Genomic DNA, 7,739 nt, shown 5'->3' on the forward strand with positions numbered 1-7,739 from the left:
TAAAATAAATGATCTGGCAACTATATGTCATTGTGAAAGATGTTGAACCTTCACTAACCTTTTCAGATGCATGATGTGTACATTTGATACTCCTTGCCAATGTCAAATATGAGTTGAAATATGTTATAAATATTTGAAAACAAAACTATAGTCACAGGCTGTAGATGATTTGTTGTTCAATTTGAAATAAAGCTGGTTATTCACTCAGTCGAATCTCTTTTAACAATGTTTGACATTTTCTTCACATCATAATCTATAGAAAAGTAGTATTCACCTATGGAAATGCATTTATTTTAGTTTGCATCTGGATTTATTCTGAAAAACCATTAATCAGAAAAGCACTTGGTTTATATTTTCAACTGATACGTCCTTAACTCTACTTACTTTAATACACTATTTGAAATATGCTCATCATTTTTTATTAATTCCCTCAGAATGTATCACCACATTAGGATATTTTGAACAAAATGTCCTTTTGTGGCTATCTTCCAGAGTTTCTGAATTTCTTAATTTTTTTGCTATGTGAATTCACTTCTTAGAAAGTTGACAAAGGAAGTTTAACCCTTTCTCTCTAGATTGATCCAGTTCTATCAAAGTTCTCAGAGATTGCATTTATGAGTGTCTTCTTTTTTTCTTTTTTTTTTTTTTTTTACTTTTTCATTGTAAAAATGATGTACAGAGGGGTTACAATTACATGAGCAAGGTAATGAGTACATTTCTTAACAAGCATTTTTACCTCCTCCTTTGGTTTCCCCCTACCATCCCTTCCCTCCCACCTCCAAAACCTATCCCCCCCACCACAGCCGAAGTAGTAAAGTTCATTTTCAACATAGTGTTTTGTAAATCTAATTGTTACAATGGATCAGCTTGTATCCTTATTTAAGCATTTCGTGTTTTCCCTTCTCCTCCCCGAATTAGAGAAGTGTGTACACAAGATGCAGGGCACCGACATCAAATACAGTGAAGACAAAAATTATGTCTTAAGAAAAAGTCACTCAGTTTAAAAAGGTAACCATCCTAGTTACTTGCCGCGGACCGGGTTCTGTCGGGACAACGGAGGATACCTAGGGGAGGAACCTGGAATAGGATGGGGAGATGGCAAACAGACAACTCACACACATTAGGAGTGGATGCTGAGTGCTGAGTGCTGAGTGCGATTTAATGCAGAGGATAACAAACTTTTATAGCAAAAAGTCTCCATAAGAAAGGGCAAAAGGTTACATAATCTTGCTGCAGGGCTTCATTCTTGGGCGGTCACCAACTGGTCGCCTGATAGGCACTTGTTTCCGGCTTTACCTCTATTTTTAAGAAATACAATTGGTTTTGATGATTGTCACCAATTAACCACTACTTTTTTCTATAGAGGCCTTAACTGTCCCATTAAGATCTTTCCTGTTTCTTCTTTAATAGTAAGCACCAAGGAGACTTAGATTTAGCAAGTCTCTTAGTAAATGAGGAAGTTCTTTCTCCTAAGTAGTTATCTCAACAATTGCCATACATTCTTTCTGTTCTAGCCGCGCCTACAACTTTTTGTAAATTTCTTACAATTCCTTCTGCTGGAGTGACTTTGTGAAACCCCCAATACTTTTATATTTACTTATAACTTGTCTACTAGCCTCCATAAGAGGGGTTTCAGGGTAGCACTTAACTCTGGTGAGTTAGTCATATTTTTGAGACACTCATCAGATATTGGAGTCGTCAAACACTCTTAAGAGCTTTGAATAAGGGAACGTTGACAATGAGTAAGTACAATGAGCAGTAGAAACAGTAAAAGATTAATAGGCACTCTTATGAGGAAAAGATAGGCAGAAACACACCTTTTCCAGGGGTTTTTCCAGCCTTTTCCCAGGAGTAGGCCTCTTAGAAGCCCTATTCTCCGAGGTAGACTTCGGTGAAGTCCCAAAACTTGGAGATAGGTTTCTGTAAAGCCCCATTCTCTGAGGTAGACTTCGGTGAAGTCCCAAAACTCAGAGATAGGTCTCGAGGCCCCTATCATGGTCTGATAGATGGTTTCCCATGCTAAGCAGACTCTACTGGGGTCGGCGTGGCAGTTACTCATGTGCACACCTAAGGACAAATATTTCAATTATGCTACTTAATTAAGATATTAGGACTAATAATAATTACTATGTTAGCAAAACATGGTAATATGGGTACACTCCTCATATTAGGAACTATACTAAGAAATGTTTTATAGGCATTATTGTATCTTATTTAACAGTTATACCAAAGGCACTTTTGAGATAGGAATTTTTATGAGGTCCACGTTATAAGAAATTAGAACAATTTGACCAATGTCACTCAATTGATAAATAGACAACATTGAAGTTCAGGTCTTCCTTCTTCAAAGTGTCCAATTCTAGATACCCTTACTCCACCATCTTGGTTCAGTTTAACTGTATTCTTTTTTTTCAGACTATATTAGTTTGATAATCATTCATTGCCATGCTCTTTTCATTCCTTTGTTTTAAGACTTCAAAGGCTTCTGTGATCCTGACTTCCAAAGATCCAGAGATTAGGGATTTCTCTTTAGACTGTCTGGCCTATTATAAATTATTCTCCATAAACACACAGAAACTATAATTTTCTGTAAGGGTTGTAAGCAGATTTTGTGTTGTTTTCTTTCTTTAGGGATATACTATGCCAAAAATATTTCCCTACTTCCCTGGGCATGTAGAGTTCTCTAAAGCAACCACAGTAAATAGGGACAGTAGTTTAGAATTCACAATATTAAGGAAAGGGGGAATAGGTTTGATCAAGTAAGTTTGCAATATGGGTTATTTATGCTCAATTACCCCAGAATAATAAGTCAACAGAAACAAAAAGATATACATGAAGCAGGTCTGGTGGCTTATGCCTATCCATAATCCAAACACTAGCAACAAGAGCATCATGAGATCAAGGCCAGTCTAGGTTCATAAGAAGTTAAAGGTCAGCCCAGTATCATAAAATTTTCAAAGCCAGACTGAGCTATATAGCGAGACCCTGTCTCCAAAGGACCAAGGCTCTATGTAGCTAAACTGTAAAGCATTTGCTCATCATGTGCAAGACCTTGGATTCCATCCCAAGCACCATCAAAATAAAAATACTCAAGATGTACATAAAGAAATTCCTAAGGGCATCAAACTAAAAAGCTTCTGCATAGCAGAAAGTCACTAGAATGAAGACACAGCCTATAAAATGGGAGAAAATTTTGCCAGCTATTCATCTGACAAGAGATTAATGATCTACAAATAGGAATAATTTGACCTCTTCCTTCCCTATGTGAATCTTTTCCAATTTCTTTCTCTTGCTTTATTTCTCTATCTAGGAATTCCAATGCTATATTGAATCAGAGTACCACCTTCCTGGTTTTAGAGGAAATGGTCACCATTTTCTCCATTTAGTGCAGTAACGGTTATTAGTTTCTCCTATATGGCCTTTGTTTCATTAGTTCTATTTCTAGATTTTTCAGTTGTTTTTTTTCCAGAAAGAATGGTGAATTTTATCAAAGGCTTTTCTGTATCTATTGAGAAGATCATGTATTTTCTGTCCTTGATTCTGTTTATGACTCGTATTATGTTCATTGATACCTGTAATAAAAACATTGGCATCACAGAATGAGTTTGGTAGTATTCCTTCCATTTGTATTTCTTGTCAAATTTGTTGCCCCTTCCCTCATTTTTCTCCCTTTCCCTCCTCCAACCCCCCCCAAGTTATACAGATTACTTCCAACATATTTTCTTGTGTATGTCAATGTTGCATCGGTTCCCCACTTATCCTTTGTCTCACCATTCTGTTGTTCCCCTTCTCTTCCCTGATTCAAATAAATATATATTCAAGGTATGATAGAATTCATCAGTGAATCCATCTGGTCCTTGACATTTTTTTCTGGCAGATTTTTTTATTCCTGATTCAATATCATTATTTATTATAGATTTACTTAGGCTGTTTATATCCCCTTCATCCAATTTTAATGTAGCACAGATATCAAGGAATCTATTTCTTCTTGATTTTCCAGTTTCATACACAATAAGTTTTTCAAAGATTCCCCTAATGCTTTTCTGATTTTCACTGGTGTCTGTTGTATTTTTCCATCTTAGATTTTGTTAATTTAGCTAAGTTTGTCAATATTGTTTACCTTTTTGAAGTACCAAGTCTTTCCTTCATTGATTGATTGTATTATACTGTTAGTCTCCATTTTATTTATTTCTACCCCAATTTTTATAATTTCTTTCCATCGACTGGTTTTAAGATTGGCTTGCTTTTGATTTTCTAAGAGCTTGAGGTGCATTAGTTGGTCATTTATTTGGGATCTCTGATTTTCTGATGTAGGCACTCGTGGCTACAAAGTTTCCTCTTAGTGCTGCCTTTACTGTGCCGGACAGGTTATACTAGATGCTTCTATTTTTATTTAAAATTAATATTTTGCTCATTTCATTGTCAATTTCTTCAGTGACCTACTGGTCATACAAAAGTACATCTGCCAAGAGGCAGAGGCTCACATCTGTAATCCTAGCTACTCAGGAGGCTGAGAACTGAGGATATTGGTTCAAAGTCAGCTGGAGCAGTTGCTGAGACTCATCTCCAAGTAAGCATCAAAAAGCTGGAAGTGGAGCTCTAGCTCAAGTAGTATAGTGCTAACCTTTAACACAAAAATGCCCAGTTGCTGAGTTCAAGCCTGAAGACTGGCACACAAAAAAGTATATTGTTCGATCTCTAAGCATTTGAATCATTTTGTATTCTTCCTTGCTATCAATTTCTAATATTATTCAATTACGACCTGCTAAGATAATAAATTACTTTGAGTCTTGCTTAATAGCCTAAGATATGGTTTGTTTTGAGGAAAATTCTGAGTGCTGAGAATAATATGTAATCTTATACTGTAGGGTAAAATATTCTTTAAATGTTTGTTAAACCCATTTTATCAATGGTGTTGTTTATTCTTAAAATACCTTTGTGGATTTTGTGTGTGTGTGTGTGTGTGTGTGTGTGTGTGTGTGTGTGTGTGTGTGTGTGTGTGTGTGTACCAATCCTGGGGCTTCAATTCAGGACCTGAGTTTGGGCCACAGCTTCACTACAAGCTTTTTGGTGGTTAATTGAAGATAAGGGTCTCGTTGACTTTCCTGCCTATGCTGGTTTCAAATCAAAACTCGTATCTCAGCTTCCTAAGTAACTAAGATTATAGGCATGAACCACCAGAGTCTTGCAACCTTTGTTTATTTTTTGTTTGGATATTGTTAATGTGAGAATCCTGAGGTTTCTTTATTTTGTTTTATTTGCTCAAGGCTAGCACTTTATCACTTTTGCCACAGTTCCACTTCTTGCCTTTTGGTGGTTAATTGGAAATAGGAATCTCACAGACTTTCTTGCTCAGACTGGCTTTGACCTGTGATTTCAAATCTCAGCCTCTCGAATAGCTAGGATTATAGGCATTAGACACCAACACCCAACTCATTCTTGTCAAGATACTGAGCTGATTTTGTAAGTTCATTTATCTGTTTACTTTTAAATTCTCTGTGGTCATTGACCATTTTTTAAAGTTGACTTTTGAACTTTTTATCTTGTATTTCAGTTTGTTCATTATCTCTGGATTCAGTTACTTGTGAGGATTGGGAGACATAATATTTACTTGCCTTTTCACAGTGTATGAATATATATTTTGATTTTTTACATTTGTCTGGAGTTCGCTTTTGCTAAGATCAGAGAGAGCTTACTGTAGTAATATGGCCCATAATTGAACACAAAAAAACAAAATATTTAAATATAGTAAGAAGTCTTTTGAAGTCTCAGCTTCCTCTCAAATAAAGTTATAAAAATAGTAGTTATTTTTTAAATAAAATTTTTATTATATTAATATAGTTATATAAAGGACAGTTCTTACAAGATAAAGTGGGAATTAGAATAGTTAGAATTATAGGGGTTAAATAGTAGGTAATATGGTGGAAGAGATGGGGGAAATAAGGAAGTAGAATACAGGGAGAGAGGGGAAAAGAAAAAGGAAATAATACTGTGAGACAGCACTAAAATAATACTCCAGGAAAATAGGTTGAAGAAGTAGAAAAATAAAAAATAAAACCAATAATACAATATTTAAAAAACAACAAACTCAGGATAATAACAGAGCAAAACAGAGTAAATCAGTCTATCTTTCTTGCTGAAGGGAGGTGTGGGATTAGGCTGGGCCTTGTCTAAATATCTGGTGTTCTTCTTCAGTCATTGGCCCTCAGAGAAACATGTGTTTGGTGTTGCCTCAAAATTCTCTTCTGGAGGCTGAAAATATAGGCCTCTCCAGACAGCCACAATCTTCTATAAACACTTAGTGTCCTGTATTTCCCTTTATTGAGTCAGTTAAGGCTCTAGACCAAGGGGTAGCTACTGAAGTGAGGCATGGCAAGTATGAAGGAGTAGCAACTATTGAATGGGGAGTCAGGCTTCTCTTTCTGGATTCTAATAAGGGTCAGGAGTTTGCAGTCACATGAAGTGGCAATTTGAGGTGGGTAGCAGAGTATCTGAGCACAGCTACTGGGTCAGGAAACCCTCTAGCACTATTATAATACACACTTTGTCTGCAATAGGAAATCCAGTGATTGTTCTGGCCTGGCTAAGACTGAGGATGACTCCTCAGCTGCCAAGTAGTTATACTCACCCACTGGCCCAAAGCCAAGTGTGTGGGCCCTTACATAGTCAACTTTACTAGAAGTCTCTCATGGGCAGTTGTATTCACATCTGCAAACTGGGTTAGGCTTAGTAAAACCCTCAGGGATGAAGTCAATTATACAGAAGTCCACCATCCTTTGTCTTTACACTGCCTTCTGTGTTTGGGTGGGGAGTCAGCCACAAATTGGTTTCACCTATCCTCTTGCCAAGGGCCAAATGTGTAGATGCTTACTCGGACTGTTTAGCTGAAAGTCTCTCATGGGCAGTTGTACTTATGTCCACATGCTGTGCTAGGCTGGGCTGGGCACTGCCCACAGTTGCTTGCTGCCAATCTTGCCCCTGGCAAGAGGGACAAAGGCACCAGACTGTTTATGTTTCTGTCCTGTGGCCAGAATTCTGTTCTTAACAAGGCTGGCCCTCAAGAGAAACTATTTCAACAGTCACTAACCTTGGGTTTTATTTGAACTTAACTGAAGGAAAATGCCCAATGTCAGCAGTCTCTAGTCATCTAGTCCCTCCTAGCAGAAGACAGACAAAATTGAGAAGCACTTGTGAAGTTCTCAACACCTGGACCAGGCTTACTAAAAGATTGAGAGCAGAAGAAAGTGTCTATTGCTATAGTTCACTTATTATATCATGTCTGCCTTTCAACAAAATGACAATGGATGCTAAAAGGAAGAAGAAAAGAAAATGGTTCAAAGAGACAGGGCAAGTATCAGAACCAAACTCAGATTTGACAATAATATTAGAATGATCACACCAGGAATTTGAGCCATGATTGATACGTTAAGGGCTTAGTGGATAAAGTAGACAGCATGAGAGTTAAGGTGAGTTATGTAAGTATAAAAAAGGAGGTTTTAAGAATCAGAAAGAAATGATAAAAGTCAAAAACATCATAACACATAATGTCATTTATGGGCTAATTAATAGGCAAAATGGCTGTCTCTAAAATATGATAATTTAAAAATTACCCTAAAATACAAAAAATAAAAACTCTAAAACAATAACAGAAGGAGAGGGGCTAGAGAAACACATAAAACTATAGGATGGGAGAAGAGATGGTATTTTGTTACTGCAACATACTTATATACTTGTAAAGT

The sequence above is a fragment of the Dipodomys merriami genome, unplaced genomic scaffold (genome assembly GCF_024711535.1).
Source record: "Dipodomys merriami isolate MVZ:Mamm:240054 unplaced genomic scaffold, mDipMer1.0.p SCAF_3, whole genome shotgun sequence".
In the NCBI taxonomy this organism is placed as follows: domain Eukaryota; kingdom Metazoa; phylum Chordata; class Mammalia; order Rodentia; family Heteromyidae; genus Dipodomys; species Dipodomys merriami.